Source organism: Metopolophium dirhodum, chromosome 1 (assembly GCF_019925205.1).
Source record: "Metopolophium dirhodum isolate CAU chromosome 1, ASM1992520v1, whole genome shotgun sequence".
Taxonomy (NCBI): domain Eukaryota; kingdom Metazoa; phylum Arthropoda; class Insecta; order Hemiptera; family Aphididae; genus Metopolophium; species Metopolophium dirhodum.
In genome coordinates, this window is record NC_083560.1 from 43,216,195 (window position 1) to 43,236,767 (window position 20,573).

At 27.8% G+C, this 20,573-nt stretch overlaps 4 long non-coding RNA genes across 4 annotated transcripts; all 4 read right to left on the reverse strand.

Annotated features, from left to right (window-relative positions):
• Nucleotides 1–2,802: 2,802 nt before the first annotated feature.
• Nucleotides 2,803–6,305, reverse strand: LOC132948862 (uncharacterized). The gene is made up of 3 exons (XR_009665054.1): nucleotides 6,208–6,305; nucleotides 3,056–3,165; nucleotides 2,803–2,887 (listed from the first exon to the last, which is right to left on the reverse strand). It is a non-coding gene; the product is annotated as an uncharacterized LOC132948862 (long non-coding RNA).
• A 455-nt stretch (nucleotides 6,306–6,760) lies between these two features.
• On the reverse strand, nucleotides 6,761–10,263 carry LOC132934676 (uncharacterized). Its single transcript, XR_009663058.1, has 3 exons — nucleotides 10,166–10,263; nucleotides 7,014–7,123; nucleotides 6,761–6,845 (listed from the first exon to the last, which is right to left on the reverse strand). It is a non-coding gene; the product is annotated as an uncharacterized LOC132934676 (long non-coding RNA).
• Nucleotides 10,264–10,709: 446 nt separating this feature from the next.
• On the reverse strand, nucleotides 10,710–14,221 carry LOC132934674 (uncharacterized). The gene is made up of 3 exons (XR_009663057.1): nucleotides 14,124–14,221; nucleotides 10,972–11,081; nucleotides 10,710–10,803 (listed from the first exon to the last, which is right to left on the reverse strand). It is a non-coding gene; the product is annotated as an uncharacterized LOC132934674 (long non-coding RNA).
• Nucleotides 14,222–14,667: 446 nt separating this feature from the next.
• Nucleotides 14,668–18,179, reverse strand: LOC132933960 (uncharacterized). The gene is made up of 3 exons (XR_009662965.1): nucleotides 18,082–18,179; nucleotides 14,930–15,039; nucleotides 14,668–14,761 (listed from the first exon to the last, which is right to left on the reverse strand). It is a non-coding gene; the product is annotated as an uncharacterized LOC132933960 (long non-coding RNA).
• Between the last annotated feature and the right edge of the window lie 2,394 nt (nucleotides 18,180–20,573).

The following is a 20,573-nucleotide window of genomic DNA, read 5'->3' on the forward strand; positions in this document are numbered from 1 at the left end:
TATTATTTATTAATTATTATTATTGGACGAGTACCAGTATGAAGTAACAAATATGGATTTCAAGTTTTCGAATTGAAAACTCCTACGATTATCTCAAAGCATACTGTTGTACTTGGAAAAACTTCTTTCCACGTCACAAGATACAATTGGGGCATATTTAAAACTTGATAAATCTTCAACTGACAGTTCCTCGTCTTCACCACATTCAGTTACCTCGCTGTTGATTATATCATCGATTTTTTTCAATGTAGAATATCCACGATTTTTTGACAACACATTTGTAAATTTAGATCTAACGAAATCTATTCCTGGCCCTCCTTCTTTGAATTTAATTTGTGGAGGTTGTGGAGGTAAACTCAAATTGGGATACATTTCTTTGAAAGTATTTACACGTGAAGGTGCTTTTAAAAATATCTTTTTAGTATTTGAAATTAATCAATCGACATTTTGATATTTTTCTCTTATGGCTTCAACTACTCTGTGTAGTCAATGAGCCATGCACGTTACATGAATTAATTTAGGGTAAAATACTTTAAGAGCTTCGCCAGATTTAACCATGTACGGAACAGCATCTGTTACATACAACAGTACTTTTTCATGAAATATTTTTTCTGGCCATAAAATACTTATGGAGTCATTAAATAATTGGGAAATTGTTTGAAAATTTGCCTTTTGTAATTGCTCAACCGTTAAAACAATTGGTTTTGTACATTCTTCAGATGATAATTTCCCAATTATGACACTAGCAACATATCGTCCCTGTACATCAATTGTCTCATCGATGGAAACTCAAATTGGACTGTTCCCTATTTCATTCCTAATTTTACATAAGACTTCATCATAGCAAAAAGGGGAATAGTTCTTTCGGAGGGTAGATTCATCTGGTAATTTGAGTTTTAGATATTTTTCAAAAAACAATTTAAACTGAGGATTTTAATTGGAGTTTAAAAAGTGAACTATCGTTAGCCACCATAAAATTACATAAATCTTTGTTAAACTCGTTTGTATTTTGATTATTAGTTCTGACCTGATTAAATGTTTTTTTATGAAAGGTTGAGTGGTCTTTTCTTCTTTGAATCTGCGATTCGATATATGTTTTGCAGTTTGTAAATGTTGTACTACTTGAAACTTTCTGTTACATGATACATTTACACAACAAAAATTGCAAAATAAAATATTTCCGTCTGTTTTAAATATGTTTGGATATTCATTTACGTACCGGGAAGCATTATTTACTTTAGGCATTATATAAAAATAAAAGTCGCAAGTTAGATTTTTTAAACAAAATATTCCGTACACTGTACACTACCTACGCAAAATAAAGACCATACTAAAACTAAATTCTGTGTTACCCAATACGTATTGTACAGTATACTATACTGTTATCTAATGTGAACGTGTTTAGGTAATAATAAATTTACCATTAGAAAATCCAATATTTGTCGTCATTCGTCGGCCGTCGATAACGATGATGTCGATTGACATATGAACTTATCGATGTATAACGTGTTATTTATAAATTATAATCGACAGTAGGTATCTTTACAGACGTAAATTCTATGAATTGTAGAATATGCAACATTTATGCAACTATCAATAAATATGCATTTTCATTCAAATATGCAAAAATATGCAAAAAAAAAATTGAACCATAGAATCTACACATTACGAAACGTCGACATTTATAATCAAAATTATTCTAGGTGAATTGTAGAAGAACATGCATTTGCATATAAATCCGGGCCCTAATTATAAGTATGCCCCGATGTCTTCAATGGATGTAGAACAAAGTTTTTCTCGATTCAAGAATATCTTTACTGAAAACCGACTTGCATTTTTATTTGAAAATATATCCAAGTCTTTAGTAGTCAACTGTAACTCTTCAGGTGACTTAGAAATGTTATAAAAATATACTAAATTTATTTTAATTGATTTTCGTTCATGACTTTTTTTTTTTAGATGAGTGAATGTTCAAAATGCAATGCTATACAAAATACAGTTAAATTATTTCAACTACATACATATTTTTGTTCCATATTAATTATTTAATGAACTATATACTTTTTTAAACTAAAAAAATTTAATTAACATGCATTTTCATTCACGTTTTTTGCATATTTTAATGAAAATTAGTGCATAAATGCATGCATATTTCGTACATTTTAAGTGCATAATATAATCCCGGGCTCTAGTAATAACCTAAAAAAGAAATAAATACATAATAAGAATATGCATAACATTTTACTTACAATTTTGATACACCAGCCATGATAAAGGTTTCATCTTGTTGTTATCTCGAGTCTTATGATTAATCACTCTTGCATACCACATACTGGACTGTATCAACCCATCTGTATACCTGTAAAATCAAAATAATTATAAATACACTACTTTCAAATTTTTAAAAAATTAGCAACATCCTCTAGGCATTTTCTGAGACATTCTTCATTCGTATAAATAAGTTATTACCAAACAAAAATTAAAATTATGTAATAGAAATAAGTATAGAATTGTACTTACAATATTGATACACCTCCCGTGATTTAGATTTCTTCAGGTTATTATCTGAAGTTTTATGATGTTTTGCCATTGCACACCACAAATCCTCCATTATACCTGGAAAGTAGAAATAATTATAAATACACAACATTCAAACATCTTTAAAAAAAAAGCAACTTTTTCTAGGGATATTCTGGAAAATAACACATTTTTATGAACAATTTACTACCAAACATAAATCAATTATTAAATAGAAATAAGTATAGAATGTTACTTATAATCTTGATATACCTGCCATGATGTAGATTTCATCAGATTATTATCTGGAGTTTAATGATTTTTCGCCTCTCCATACAGCTTACTGGACTGTACTAACCCATCTGTATACCTGTAAAATCAAAATAATTAAAAATACACTACTTTCCAAACTTTAAAAAAATTAGCAACATTCTCTAGGCATTTTCTGAGACATTCACCAATCACCATTCATATAAATAAGTTATTACCAAACAAAATTAAAATTATATAATATAAATAAGTATAGAATTGTACTTACAATATTGATACACCTCCCGTGATTTAGATTTCTTCAGATTATTATCTGAAGTTTTATGATTTTTTGCCTTTACATACAGCTTACTGGACTGTACTAACCCATCTCTATACCTGTAAAATCAAAATAACAATAAATACACAACATTCAAACTTTTAAAAAAATTAGCAACTATCTCTAGGCATATTCTGATACATTTCCTATTCATATAAATATGTAATAATCAGGGCCCGGATTTATATGCATTTCCTTATTATTTTTTAACAGTCCAAAAAGTAGCTGGATAAGCTACAAATTTAAATCTTAAACTAATGTTGGTATGTTGCATTTTTTTGCAAATTTGGACCATTTTAATTTTTTATGCATATTTTAGCTTTGTTTTTTAAATATAATGCATATGCTAATACCTAACACTATGTCCTACATATTAATTTATTCAAATTATGGAATACTAAAAACAGCCGTTACCAAAGAAAAGCAAGATCTTCCGTTAAATGATTGTATTAAAATTGTTGAAAATATTAAAAATAAATTTAAAGTGGTATCTTGTACAAAAGATGTTGAAATATAAATACATTTAAAAATGTCGTTGAAAAAAAAGACAGATTTCGGCAGTTATCAAAAAAATCCAAAATTTTAACTGAAGAAAACACTTTAATGAACAATATACCAGAGACTATTCATGCAGTCACTTGATATATTATAAGTAGGGCCCGGATGTATATGCAATAAAAATCTATAAAATATGCAGATTCATATCATGAATATGCAAAAAATATGCAAAATGAATGTTTTTACAAATTCACAATATATTATGTATAAAAATGAAAAAAATTAATGACATTGTGTAAGTATAAAAGTGTTATAAATTAATTAAAGTATTACTATTTTCTATTTATATTAAATTATTATTTATTAATTATTATTATTGGACGAGTACCAGTATGAAGTAACAAATATGGATTTCAAGTTTTCGAATTGAAAACTCCTACGATTATCTCAAAGCATACTGTTGTACTTGGAAAAACTTCTTTCCACGTCACAAGATACAATTGGGGCATATTTAAAACTTGATAAATCTTCAACTGACAGTTCCTCGTCTTCACCACATTCAGTTACCTCGCTGTTGATTATATCATCGATTTTTTTCAATGTAGAATATCCACGATTTTTTGACAACACATTTGTAAATTTAGATCTAACGAAATCTATTCCTGGCCCTCCTTCTTTGAATTTAATTTGTGGAGGTTGTGGAGGTAAACTCAAATTGGGAAACATTTCTTTGAAAGTATTTACACGTGAAGGTGCTTTTAAAAATATCTTTTTAGTATTTGAAATTAATCAATCGACATTTTGATATTTTTCTCTTATGGCTTCAACTACTCTGTGTAGTCAATGAGCCATGCACGTTACATGAATTAATTTAGGGTAAAATACTTTAAGAGCTTCGCCAGATTTAACCATGTACGGAACAGCATCTGTTACATACAACAGTACTTTTTCATGAAATATTTTTTCTGGCCATAAAATACTTATGGAGTCATTAAATAATTGGGAAATTGTTTGAAAATTTGCCTTTTGTAATTGCTCAACCGTTAAAACAATTGGTTTTGTACATTCTTCAGATGATAATTTCCCAATTATGACACTAGCAACATATCGTCCCTGTACATCAATTGTCTCATCGATGGAAACTCAAATTGGACTGTTCCCTATTTCATTCCTAATTTTACATAAGACTTCATCATAGCAAAAAGGGGAATAGTTCTTTCGGAGGGTAGATTCATCTGGTAATTTGAGTTTTAGATATTTTTCAAAAAACAATTTAAACTGAGGATTTTAATTGGAGTTTAAAAAGTGAACTATCGTTAGCCACCATAAAATTACATAAATCTTTGTTAAACTCGTTTGTATTTTGATTATTAGTTCTGACCTGATTAAATGTTTTTTTATGAAAGGTTGAGTGGTCTTTTCTTCTTTGAATCTGCGATTCGATATATGTTTTGCAGTTTGTAAATGTTGTACTACTTGAAACTTTCTGTTACATGATACATTTACACAACAAAAATTGCAAAATAAAATATTTCCGTCTGTTTTAAATATGTTTGGATATTCATTTACGTACCGGGAAGCATTATTTACTTTAGGCATTATATAAAAATAAAAGTCGCAAGTTAGATTTTTTAAACAAAATATTCCGTACACTGTACACTACCTACGCAAAATAAAGACCATACTAAAACTAAATTCTGTGTTACCCAATACGTATTGTACAGTATACTATACTGTTATCTAATGTGAACGTGTTTAGGTAATAATAAATTTACCATTAGAAAATCCAATATTTGTCGTCATTCGTCGGCCGTCGATAACGATGATGTCGATTGACATATGAACTTATCGATGTATAACGTGTTATTTATAAATTATAATCGACAGTAGGTATCTTTACAGACGTAAATTCTATGAATTGTAGAATATGCAACATTTATGCAACTATCAATAAATATGCATTTTCATTCAAATATGCAAAAATATGCAAAAAAAAAATTGAACCATAGAATCTACACATTACGAAACGTCGACATTTATAATCAAAATTATTCTAGGTGAATTGTAGAAGAACATGCATTTGCATATAAATCCGGGCCCTAATTATAAGTATGCCCCGATGTCTTCAATGGATGTAGAACAAAGTTTTTCTCGATTCAAGAATATCTTTACTGAAAACCGACTTGCATTTTTATTTGAAAATATATCCAAGTCTTTAGTAGTCAACTGTAACTCTTCAGGTGACTTAGAAATGTTATAAAAATATACTAAATTTATTTTAATTGATTTTCGTTCATGACTTTTTTTTTTTAGATGAGTGAATGTTCAAAATGCAATGCTATACAAAATACAGTTAAATTATTTCAACTACATACATATTTTTGTTCCATATTAATTATTTAATGAACTATATACTTTTTTAAACTAAAAAAATTTAATTAACATGCATTTTCATTCACGTTTTTTGCATATTTTAATGAAAATTAGTGCATAAATGCATGCATATTTCGTACATTTTAAGTGCATAATATAATCCCGGGCTCTAGTAATAACCTAAAAAAGAAATAAATACATAATAAGAATATGCATAACATTTTACTTACAATTTTGATACACCAGCCATGATAAAGGTTTCATCTTGTTGTTATCTCGAGTCTTATGATTAATCACTCTTGCATACCACATACTGGACTGTATCAACCCATCTGTATACCTGTAAAATCAAAATAATTATAAATACACTACTTTCAAATTTTTAAAAAATTAGCAACATCCTCTAGGCATTTTCTGAGACATTCTTCATTCGTATAAATAAGTTATTACCAAACAAAAATTAAAATTATGTAATAGAAATAAGTATAGAATTGTACTTACAATATTGATACACCTCCCGTGATTTAGATTTCTTCAGGTTATTATCTGAAGTTTTATGATGTTTTGCCATTGCACACCACAAATCCTCCATTATACCTGGAAAGTAGAAATAATTATAAATACACAACATTCAAACATCTTTAAAAAAAAAGCAACTTTTTCTAGGGATATTCTGGAAAATAACACATTTTTATGAACAATTTACTACCAAACATAAATCAATTATTAAATAGAAATAAGTATAGAATGTTACTTATAATCTTGATATACCTGCCATGATGTAGATTTCATCAGATTATTATCTGGAGTTTAATGATTTTTCGCCTCTCCATACAGCTTACTGGACTGTACTAACCCATCTGTATACCTGTAAAATCAAAATAATTAAAAATACACTACTTTCCAAACTTTAAAAAAATTAGCAACATTCTCTAGGCATTTTCTGAGACATTCACCAATCACCATTCATATAAATAAGTTATTACCAAACAAAATTAAAATTATATAATATAAATAAGTATAGAATTGTACTTACAATATTGATACACCTCCCGTGATTTAGATTTCTTCAGATTATTATCTGAAGTTTTATGATTTTTTGCCTTTACATACAGCTTACTGGACTGTACTAACCCATCTCTATACCTGTAAAATCAAAATAACAATAAATACACAACATTCAAACTTTTAAAAAAATTAGCAACTATCTCTAGGCATATTCTGATACATTTCCTATTCATATAAATATGTAATAATCAGGGCCCGGATTTATATGCATTTCCTTATTATTTTTTAACAGTCCAAAAAGTAGCTGGATAAGCTACAAATTTAAATCTTAAACTAATGTTGGTATGTTGCATTTTTTTGCAAATTTGGACCATTTTAATTTTTTATGCATATTTTAGCTTTGTTTTTTAAATATAATGCATATGCTAATACCTAACACTATGTCCTACATATTAATTTATTCAAATTATGGAATACTAAAAACAGCCGTTACCAAAGAAAAGCAAGATCTTCCGTTAAATGATTGTATTAAAATTGTTGAAAATATTAAAAATAAATTTAAAGTGGTATCTTGTACAAAAGATGTTGAAATATAAATACATTTAAAAATGTCGTTGAAAAAAAAGACAGATTTCGGCAGTTATCAAAAAAATCCAAAATTTTAACTGAAGAAAACACTTTAATGAACAATATACCAGAGACTATTCATGCAGTCACTTGATATATTATAAGTAGGGCCCGGATGTATATGCAATAAAAATCTATAAAATATGCAGATTCATATCATGAATATGCAAAAAATATGCAAAATGAATGTTTTTACAAATTCACAATATATTATGTATAAAAATGAAAAAAATTAATGACATTGTGTAAGTATAAAAGTGTTATAAATTAATTAAAGTATTACTATTTTCTATTTATATTAAATTATTATTTATTAATTATTATTATTGGACGAGTACCAGTATGAAGTAACAAATATGGATTTCAAGTTTTCGAATTGAAAACTCCTACGATTATCTCAAAGCATACTGTTGTACTTGGAAAAACTTCTTTCCACGTCACAAGATACAATTGGGGCATATTTAAAACTTGATAAATCTTCAACTGACAGTTCCTCGTCTTCACCACATTCAGTTACCTCGCTGTTGATTATATCATCGATTTTTTTCAATGTAGAATATCCACGATTTTTTGACAACACATTTGTAAATTTAGATCTAACGAAATCTATTCCTGGCCCTCCTTCTTTGAATTTAATTTGTGGAGGTTGTGGAGGTAAACTCAAATTGGGAAACATTTCTTTGAAAGTATTTACACGTGAAGGTGCTTTTAAAAATATCTTTTTAGTATTTGAAATTAATCAATCGACATTTTGATATTTTTCTCTTATGGCTTCAACTACTCTGTGTAGTCAATGAGCCATGCACGTTACATGAATTAATTTAGGGTAAAATACTTTAAGAGCTTCGCCAGATTTAACCATGTACGGAACAGCATCTGTTACATACAACAGTACTTTTTCATGAAATATTTTTTCTGGCCATAAAATACTTATGGAGTCATTAAATAATTGGGAAATTGTTTGAAAATTTGCCTTTTGTAATTGCTCAACCGTTAAAACAATTGGTTTTGTACATTCTTCAGATGATAATTTCCCAATTATGACACTAGCAACATATCGTCCCTGTACATCAATTGTCTCATCGATGGAAACTCAAATTGGACTGTTCCCTATTTCATTCCTAATTTTACATAAGACTTCATCATAGCAAAAAGGGGAATAGTTCTTTCGGAGGGTAGATTCATCTGGTAATTTGAGTTTTAGATATTTTTCAAAAAACAATTTAAACTGAGGATTTTAATTGGAGTTTAAAAAGTGAACTATCGTTAGCCACCATAAAATTACATAAATCTTTGTTAAACTCGTTTGTATTTTGATTATTAGTTCTGACCTGATTAAATGTTTTTTTATGAAAGGTTGAGTGGTCTTTTCTTCTTTGAATCTGCGATTCGATATATGTTTTGCAGTTTGTAAATGTTGTATTACTTGAAACTTTCTGTTACATGATACATTTACACAACAAAAATTGCAAAATAAAATATTTCCGTCTGTTTTAAATATGTTTGGATATTCATTTACGTACCGGGAAGCATTATTTACTTTAGGCATTATATAAAAATAAAAGTCGCAAGTTAGATTTTTTAAACAAAATATTCCGTACACTGTACACTACCTACGCAAAATAAAGACCATACTAAAACTAAATTCTGTGTTACCCAATACGTATTGTACAGTATACTATACTGTTATCTAATGTGAACGTGTTTAGGTAATAATAAATTTACCATTAGAAAATCCAATATTTGTCGTCATTCGTCGGCCGTCGATAACGATGATGTCGATTGACATATGAACTTATCGATGTATAACGTGTTATTTATAAATTATAATCGACAGTAGGTATCTTTACAGACGTAAATTCTATGAATTGTAGAATATGCAACATTTATGCAACTATCAATAAATATGCATTTTCATTCAAATATGCAAAAATATGCAAAAAAAAAATTGAACCATAGAATCTACACATTACGAAACGTCGACATTTATAATCAAAATTATTCTAGGTGAATTGTAGAAGAACATGCATTTGCATATAAATCCGGGCCCTAATTATAAGTATGCCCCGATGTCTTCAATGGATGTAGAACAAAGTTTTTCTCGATTCAAGAATATCTTTACTGAAAACCGACTTGCATTTTTATTTGAAAATATATCCAAGTCTTTAGTAGTCAACTGTAACTCTTCAGGTGACTTAGAAATGTTATAAAAATATACTAAATTTATTTTAATTGATTTTCGTTCATGACTTTTTTTTTTTAGATGAGTGAATGTTCAAAATGCAATGCTATACAAAATACAGTTAAATTATTTCAACTACATACATATTTTTGTTCCATATTAATTATTTAATGAACTATATACTTTTTTAAACTAAAAAAATTTAATTAACATGCATTTTCATTCACGTTTTTTGCATATTTTAATGAAAATTAGTGCATAAATGCATGCATATTTCGTACATTTTAAGTGCATAATATAATCCCGGGCTCTAGTAATAACCTAAAAAAGAAATAAATACATAATAAGAATATGCATAACATTTTACTTACAATTTTGATACACCAGCCATGATAAAGGTTTCATCTTGTTGTTATCTCGAGTCTTATGATTAATCACTCTTGCATACCACATACTGGACTGTATCAACCCATCTGTATACCTGTAAAATCAAAATAATTATAAATACACTACTTTCAAATTTTTAAAAAATTAGCAACATCCTCTAGGCATTTTCTGAGACATTCTTCATTCGTATAAATAAGTTATTACCAAACAAAAATTAAAATTATGTAATAGAAATAAGTATAGAATTGTACTTACAATATTGATACACCTCCCGTGATTTAGATTTCTTCAGGTTATTATCTGAAGTTTTATGATGTTTTGCCATTGCACACCACAAATCCTCCATTATACCTGGAAAGTAGAAATAATTATAAATACACAACATTCAAACATCTTTAAAAAAAAAGCAACTTTTTCTAGGGATATTCTGGAAAATAACACATTTTTATGAACAATTTACTACCAAACATAAATCAATTATTAAATAGAAATAAGTATAGAATGTTACTTATAATCTTGATATACCTGCCATGATGTAGATTTCATCAGATTATTATCTGGAGTTTAATGATTTTTCGCCTCTCCATACAGCTTACTGGACTGTACTAACCCATCTGTATACCTGTAAAATCAAAATAATTAAAAATACACTACTTTCCAAACTTTAAAAAAATTAGCAACATTCTCTAGGCATTTTCTGAGACATTCACCAATCACCATTCATATAAATAAGTTATTACCAAACAAAATTAAAATTATATAATATAAATAAGTATAGAATTGTACTTACAATATTGATACACCTCCCGTGATTTAGATTTCTTCAGATTATTATCTGAAGTTTTATGATTTTTTGCCTTTACATACAGCTTACTGGACTGTACTAACCCATCTCTATACCTGTAAAATCAAAATAACAATAAATACACAACATTCAAACTTTTAAAAAAATTAGCAACTATCTCTAGGCATATTCTGATACATTTCCTATTCATATAAATATGTAATAATCAGGGCCCGGATTTATATGCATTTCCTTATTATTTTTTAACAGTCCAAAAAGTAGCTGGATAAGCTACAAATTTAAATCTTAAACTAATGTTGGTATGTTGCATTTTTTTGCAAATTTGGACCATTTTAATTTTTTATGCATATTTTAGCTTTGTTTTTTAAATATAATGCATATGCTAATACCTAACACTATGTCCTACATATTAATTTATTCAAATTATGGAATACTAAAAACAGCCGTTACCAAAGAAAAGCAAGATCTTCCGTTAAATGATTGTATTAAAATTGTTGAAAATATTAAAAATAAATTTAAAGTGGTATCTTGTACAAAAGATGTTGAAATATAAATACATTTAAAAATGTCGTTGAAAAAAAAGACAGATTTCGGCAGTTATCAAAAAAATCCAAAATTTTAACTGAAGAAAACACTTTAATGAACAATATACCAGAGACTATTCATGCAGTCACTTGATATATTATAAGTAGGGCCCGGATGTATATGCAATAAAAATCTATAAAATATGCAGATTCATATCATGAATATGCAAAAAATATGCAAAATGAATGTTTTTACAAATTCACAATATATTATGTATAAAAATGAAAAAAATTAATGACATTGTGTAAGTATAAAAGTGTTATAAATTAATTAAAGTATTACTATTTTCTATTTATATTAAATTATTATTTATTAATTATTATTATTGGACGAGTACCAGTATGAAGTAACAAATATGGATTTCAAGTTTTCGAATTGAAAACTCCTACGATTATCTCAAAGCATACTGTTGTACTTGGAAAAACTTCTTTCCACGTCACAAGATACAATTGGGGCATATTTAAAACTTGATAAATCTTCAACTGACAGTTCCTCGTCTTCACCACATTCAGTTACCTCGCTGTTGATTATATCATCGATTTTTTTCAATGTAGAATATCCACGATTTTTTGACAACACATTTGTAAATTTAGATCTAACGAAATCTATTCCTGGCCCTCCTTCTTTGAATTTAATTTGTGGAGGTTGTGGAGGTAAACTCAAATTGGGAAACATTTCTTTGAAAGTATTTACACGTGAAGGTGCTTTTAAAAATATCTTTTTAGTATTTGAAATTAATCAATCGACATTTTGATATTTTTCTCTTATGGCTTCAACTACTCTGTGTAGTCAATGAGCCATGCACGTTACATGAATTAATTTAGGGTAAAATACTTTAAGAGCTTCGCCAGATTTAACCATGTACGGAACAGCATCTGTTACATACAACAGTACTTTTTCATGAAATATTTTTTCTGGCCATAAAATACTTATGGAGTCATTAAATAATTGGGAAATTGTTTGAAAATTTGCCTTTTGTAATTGCTCAACCGTTAAAACAATTGGTTTTGTACATTCTTCAGATGATAATTTCCCAATTATGACACTAGCAACATATCGTCCCTGTACATCAATTGTCTCATCGATGGAAACTCAAATTGGACTGTTCCCTATTTCATTCCTAATTTTACATAAGACTTCATCATAGCAAAAAGGGGAATAGTTCTTTCGGAGGGTAGATTCATCTGGTAATTTGAGTTTTAGATATTTTTCAAAAAACAATTTAAACTGAGGATTTTAATTGGAGTTTAAAAAGTGAACTATCGTTAGCCACCATAAAATTACATAAATCTTTGTTAAACTCGTTTGTATTTTGATTATTAGTTCTGACCTGATTAAATGTTTTTTTATGAAAGGTTGAGTGGTCTTTTCTTCTTTGAATCTGCGATTCGATATATGTTTTGCAGTTTGTAAATGTTGTACTACTTGAAACTTTCTGTTACATGATACATTTACACAACAAAAATTGCAAAATAAAATATTTCCGTCTGTTTTAAATATGTTTGGATATTCATTTACGTACCGGGAAGCATTATTTACTTTAGGCATTATATAAAAATAAAAGTCGCAAGTTAGATTTTTTAAACAAAATATTCCGTACACTGTACACTACCTACGCAAAATAAAGACCATACTAAAACTAAATTCTGTGTTACCCAATACGTATTGTACAGTATACTATACTGTTATCTAATGTGAACGTGTTTAGGTAATAATAAATTTACCATTAGAAAATCCAATATTTGTCGTCATTCGTCGGCCGTCGATAACGATGATGTCGATTGACATATGAACTTATCGATGTATAACGTGTTATTTATAAATTATAATCGACAGTAGGTATCTTTACAGACGTAAATTCTATGAATTGTAGAATATGCAACATTTATGCAACTATCAATAAATATGCATTTTCATTCAAATATGCAAAAATATGCAAAAAAAAAATTGAACCATAGAATCTACACATTACGAAACGTCGACATTTATAATCAAAATTATTCTAGGTGAATTGTAGAAGAACATGCATTTGCATATAAATCCGGGCCCTAATTATAAGTATGCCCCGATGTCTTCAATGGATGTAGAACAAAGTTTTTCTCGATTCAAGAATATCTTTACTGAAAACCGACTTGCATTTTTATTTGAAAATATATCCAAGTCTTTAGTAGTCAACTGTAACTCTTCACGTGACTTAGAAATGTTATAAAAATATACTAAATTTATTTTAATTGATTTTCGTTCATGACTTTTTTTTTTTAGATGAGTGAATGTTCAAAATGCAATGCTATACAAAATACAGTTAAATTATTTCAACTACATACATATTTTTGTTCCATATTAATTATTTAATGAACTATATACTTTTTTAAACTAAAAAAAAATAATTAACATGCATTTTCATTCACGTTTTTTGCATATTTTAATGAAAATTAGTGCATAAATGCATGCATATTTCGTACATTTTAAGTGCATAATATAATCCCGGGCTCTAGTAATAACCTAAAAAAGAAATAAATACATAATAAGAATATGCATAACATTTTACTTACAATTTTGATACACCAGCCATGATAAAGGTTTCATCTTGTTGTTATCTCGAGTCTTATGATTAATCACTCTTGCATACCACATACTGGACTGTATCAACCCATCTGTATACCTGTAAAATCAAAATAATTATAAATACACTACTTTCAAATTTTTAAAAAATTAGCAACATCCTCTAGGCATTTTCTGAGACATTCTTCATTCGTATAAATAAGTTATTACCAAACAAAAATTAAAATTATGTAATAGAAATAAGTATAGAATTGTACTTACAATATTGATACACCTCCCGTGATTTAGATTTCTTCAGGTTATTATCTGAAGTTTTATGATGTTTTGCCATTGCACACCACAAATCCTCCACTATACCTGGAAAGTAGAAATAATTATAAATACACAACATTCAAACATCTTTAAAAAAAAAGCAACTTTTTCTAGGGATATTCTGGAAAATAACACATTTTTATGAACAATTTACTACCAAACATAAATCAATTATTAAATAGAAATAAGTATAGAATGTTACTTATAATCTTGATATACCTGCCATGATGTAGATTTCATCAGATTATTATCTGGAGTTTAATGATTTTTCGCCTCTCCATACAGCTTACTGGACTGTACTAACCCATCTGTATACCTGAAAAATCAAAATAATTAAAAATACACTACTTTCCAAACTTTAAAAAAATTAGCAACATTCTCTAGGCATTTTCTGAGACATTCACCAATCACCATTCATATAAATAAGTTATTACCAAACAAAATTAAAATTATATAATATAAATAAGTATAGAATTGTACTTACAATATTGATACACCTCCCGTGATTTAGATTTCTTCAGATTATTATCTGAAGTTTTATGATTTTTTGCCTTTACATACAGCTTACTGGACTGTACTAACCCATCTCTATACCTGTAAAATCAAAATAACAATAAATACACAACATTCAAACTTTTAAAAAAATTAGCAACTATCTCTAGGCATATTCTGATACATTTCCTATTCATATAAATATGTAATAATCAGGGCCCGGATTTATATGCATTTCCTTATTATTTTTTAACAGTCCAAAAAGTAGCTGGATAAGCTACAAATTTAAATCTTAAACTAATGTTGGTATGTTGCATTTTTTTGCAAATTTGGACCATTTTAATTTTTTATGCATATTTTAGCTTTGTTTTTTAAATATAATTCATATGCTAATACCTAACACTATGTCCTACATATTAATTTATTCAAATTATGGAATACTAAAAACAGCCGTTACCAAAGAAAAGCAAGATCTTCCGTTAAATGATTGTATTAAAATTGTTGAAAATATTAAAAATAAATTTAAAGTGGTATCTTGTACAAAAGATGTTGAAATATAAATACATTTAAAAATGTCGTTGAAAAAAAAGACAGATTTCGGCAGTTATCAAAAAAATCCAAAATTTTAACTGAAGAAAACACTTTAATGAACAATATACCAGAGACTATTCATGCAGTCACTTGATATATTATAAGTAGGGCCCGGATGTATATGCAATAAAAATCTATAAAATATGCAGATTCATATCATGAATATGCAAAAAATATGCAAAATGAATGTTTTTACAAATTCACAATATATTATGTATAAAAATGAAAAAAATTAATGACATTGTGTAAGTATAAAAGTGTTATAAATTAATTAAAGTATTACTATTTTCTATTTATATTAAATTATTATTTATTAATTATTATTATTGGACGAGTACCAGTATGTAGTAACAAATATGGATTTCAAGTTTTCGAATTGAAAACTCCTACGATTATCTCAAAGCATACTGTTGTACTTGGAAAAACTTCTTTCCACGTCACAAGATACAATTGGGGCATATTTAAAACTTGATAAATCTTCAACTGACAGTTCCTCGTCTTCACCACATTCAGTTACCTCGCTGTTGATTATATCATCGATTTTTTTCAATGTAGAATATCCACGATTTTTTGACAACACATTTGTAAATTTAGATCTAACGAAATCTATTCCTGGCCCTCCTTCTTTGAATTTAATTTGTGGAGGTTGTGGAGGTAAACTCAAATTGGGATACATTTCTTTGAAAGTATTTACACGTGAAGGTGCTTTTAAAAATATCTTTTTAGTATTTGAAATTAATCAATCGACATTTTGATATTTTTCTCTTATGGCTTCAACTACTCTGTGTAGTCAATGAGCCATGCACGTTACATGAATTAATTTAGGGTAAAATACTTTAAGAGCTTCGCCAGATTTAACCATGTACGGAACAGCATCTGTTACATACAACAGTACTTTTTCATGAAATATTTTTTCTGGCCATAAAATACTTATGGAGTCATTAAATAATTGGGAAATTGTTTGAAAATTTGCCTTTTGTAATTGCTCAACCGTTAAAACAATTGGTTTTGTACATTCTTCAGATGATAATTTCCCAATTATGACACTAGCAACATATCGTCCCTGTACATCAATTGTCTCATCGATGGAAACTCAAATTGGACTGTTCCCTATTTCATTCCTAATTTTACATAAGACTTCATCATAGCAAAAAGGGGAATAGTTCTTTCGGAGGGTAGATTCATCTGGTAATTTGAGTTTTAGATATTTTTCAAAAAACAATTTAAACTGAGGATTTTAATTGGAGTTTAAAAAGTGAACTATCGTTAGCCACCATAAAATTACATAAATCTTTGTTAAACTCGTTTGTATTTTGATTATTAGTTCTGACCTGATTAAATGTTTTTTTATGAAAGGTTGAGTGGTCTTTTCTTCTTTGAATCTGCGATTCGATATATGTTTTGCAGTTTGTAAATGTTGTACTACTTGAAACTTTCTGTTACATGATACATTTACACAACAAAAATTGCAAAATAAAATATTTCCGTCTGTTTTAAATATGTTTGGATATTCATTTACGTACCGGGAAGCATTATTTACTTTAGGCATTATATAAAAATAAAAGTCGCAAGTTAGATTTTTTAAACAAAATATTCCGTACACTGTACACTACCTACGCAAAATAAAGACCATACTAAAACTAAATTCTGTGTTACCCAATACGTATTGTACAGTATACTATACTGTTATCTAATGTGAACGTGTTTAGGTAATAATAAATTTACCATTAGAAAATCCAATATTTGTCGTCATTCGTCGGCCGTCGATAACGATGATGTCGATTGACATATGAACTTATCGATGTATAACGTGTTATTTATAAATTATAATCGACAGTAGGTATCTTTACAGACGTAAATTCTATGAATTGTAGAATATGCAACATTTATGCAACTATCAATAAATATGCATTTTCATTCAAATATGCAAAAATATGCAAAAAAAAAATTGAACCATAGAATCTACACATTACGAAACGTCGACATTTATAATCAAAATTATTCTAGGTGAATTGTAGAAGAACATGCATTTGCATATAAATCCGGGCCCTAATTATAAGTATGCCCCGATGTCTTCAATGGATGTAGAACAAAGTTTTTCTCGATTCAAGAATATCTTTACTGAAAACCGACTTGCATTTTTATTTGAAAATATATCCAAGTCTTTAGTAGTCAACTGTAACTCTTCAGGTGACTTAGAAATGTTATAAAAATATACTAAATTTATTTTAATTGATTTTCGTTCATGACTTTTTTTTTTTAGATGAGTGAATGTTCAAAATGCAATGCTATACAAAATACAGTTAAATTATTTCAACTACATACATATTTTTGTTCCATATTAATTATTTAATGAACTATATACTTTTTTAAACTAAAAAAATTTAATTAACATGCATTTTCATTCACGTTTTTTGCATATTTTAATGAAAATTAGTGCATAAATGCATGCATATTTCGTACATTTTAAGTGCATAATATAATCCCGGGCTCTAGTAATAACCTAAAAAAGAAATAAATACATAATAAGAATATGCATAACATTTTACTTACAATTTTGATACACCAGCCATGATAAAGGTTTCATCTTGTTGTTATCTCGAGTCTTATGATTAATCACTCTTGCATACCACATACTGGACTGTATCAACCCATCTGTATACCTGTAAAATCAAAATAATTATAAATACACTACTTTCAAATTTTTAAAAAATTAGCAACATCCTCTAGGCATTTTCTGAGACATTCTTCATTCGTATAAATAAGTTATTACCAAACAAAAATTAAAATTATGTAATAGAAATAAGTATAGAATTGTACTTACAATATTGATACACCTCCCGTGATTTAGATTTCTTCAGGTTATTATCTGAAGTTTTATGATGTTTTGCCATTGCACACCACAAATCCTCCACTATACCTGGAAAGTAGAAATAATTATAAATACACAACATTCAAACATCTTTAAAAAAAAAGCAACTTTTTCTAGGGATATTCTGGAAAATAACACATTTTTATGAACAATTTACTACCAAACATAAATCAATTATTAAATAGAAATAAGTATAGAATGTTACTTATAATCTTGATATACCTGCCATGATGTAGATTTCATCAGATTATTATCTGGAGTTTAATGATTTTTCGCCTCTCCATACAGCTTACTGGACTGTACTAACCCATCTGTATACCTGAAAAATCAAAATAATTAAAAATACACTACTTTCCAAACTTTAAAAAAATTAGCAACATTCTCTAGGCATTTTCTGAGACATTCACCAATCACCATTCATATAAATAAGTTATTACCAAAAAAAATTAAAATTATATAATATAAATAAGTATAGAATTGTACTTACAATATTGATACACCTCCCGTGATTTAGATTTCTTCAGATTATTATCTGAAGTTTTATGATTTTTTGCCTTTACATACAGCTTACTGGACTGTACTAACCCATCTCTATACCTGTAAAATCAAAATAACAATAAATACACAACATTCAAACTTTTAAAAAAATTAGCAACTATCTCTAGGCATATTCTGATACATTTCCTATTCATATAAATATGTAATAATCAGGGCCCGGATTTATATGCATTTCCTTATTATTTTTTAACAGTCCAAAAAGTAGCTGGATAAGCTACAAATTTAAATCTTAAACTAATGTTGGTATGTTGCATTTTTTTGCAAATTTGGACCATTTTAATTTTTTATGCATATTTTAGCTTTGTTTTTTAAATATAATTCATATGCTAATACCTAACACTATGTCCTACATATTAATTTATTCAAATTATGGAATACTAAAAACAGCCGTTACCAAAGAAAAGCAAGATCTTCCGTTAAATGATTGTATTAAAATTGTTGAAAATATTAAAAATAAATTTAAAGTGGTATCTTGTACAAAAGATGTTGAAATATAAATACATTTAAAAATGTCGTTGAAAAAAAAGACAGATTTCGGCAGTTATCAAAAAAATCCAAAATTTTAACTGAAGAAAACACTTTAATGAACAATATACCAGAGACTATTCATGCAGTCACTTGATATATTATAAGTAGGGCCCGGATGTATATGCAATAAAAATCTATAAAATATGCAGATTCATATCATGAATATGCAAAAAATATGCAAAATGAATGTTTTTACAAATTCACAATATATTATGTATAAAAATGAAAAAATTAATGACATTGTGTAAGTATAAAAGTGTTATAAATTAATTAAAGTATTACTATTTTCTATTTATATTAAATTATTATTTATTAATTATTATTATTGGACGAGTACCAGTATGTAGTAACAAATATGGATTTCAAGTTTTCGAATTGAAAACTCCTACGATTATCTCAAAGCATACTGTTGTACTTGGAAAAACTTCTTTCCACGTCACAAGATACAATTGGGGCATATTTAAAAATTGATAAATCTTCAACTGACAGTTCCTCGTCTTCACCACATTCAGTTACCTCGCTGTTGATTATATCATCGATTTTTTTCAATGTAGAATATCCACGATTTTTTGACAACACATTTGTAAATTTAGATCTAACGAAATCTATTCCTGGCCCTCCTTCTTTGAATTTAATTTGTGGAGGTTGTGGAGGGTAAACTCAAATTGGGATACATTTCTTTGAAAGTATTTACACGTGAAGGTGCTTTTAAAAATATCTTTTTAGTATTTGAAATTAATCAATCGACATTTTGATATTTTTCTCTTATGGCTTCAACTACTCTGTGTAGTCAATGAGCCATGCACGTTACATGAATTAATTTAGGGTAAAATACTTTAAGAGCTTCGCCAGATTTAACCATGTACGGAACAGCATCTGTTACATACAACAGTACTTTTTCATGAAATATTTTTTCTGGCCATAAAATACTTATGGAGTCATTAAATAATTGGGAAATTGTTTGAAAATTTGCCTTTTGTAATTGCTCAACCGTTAAAACAATTGGTTTTTGTACATTCTTCAGATGATAATTTCCCAATTATGACACTAGCAACATATCGTCCCTGTACATCAATTGTCTCATCGA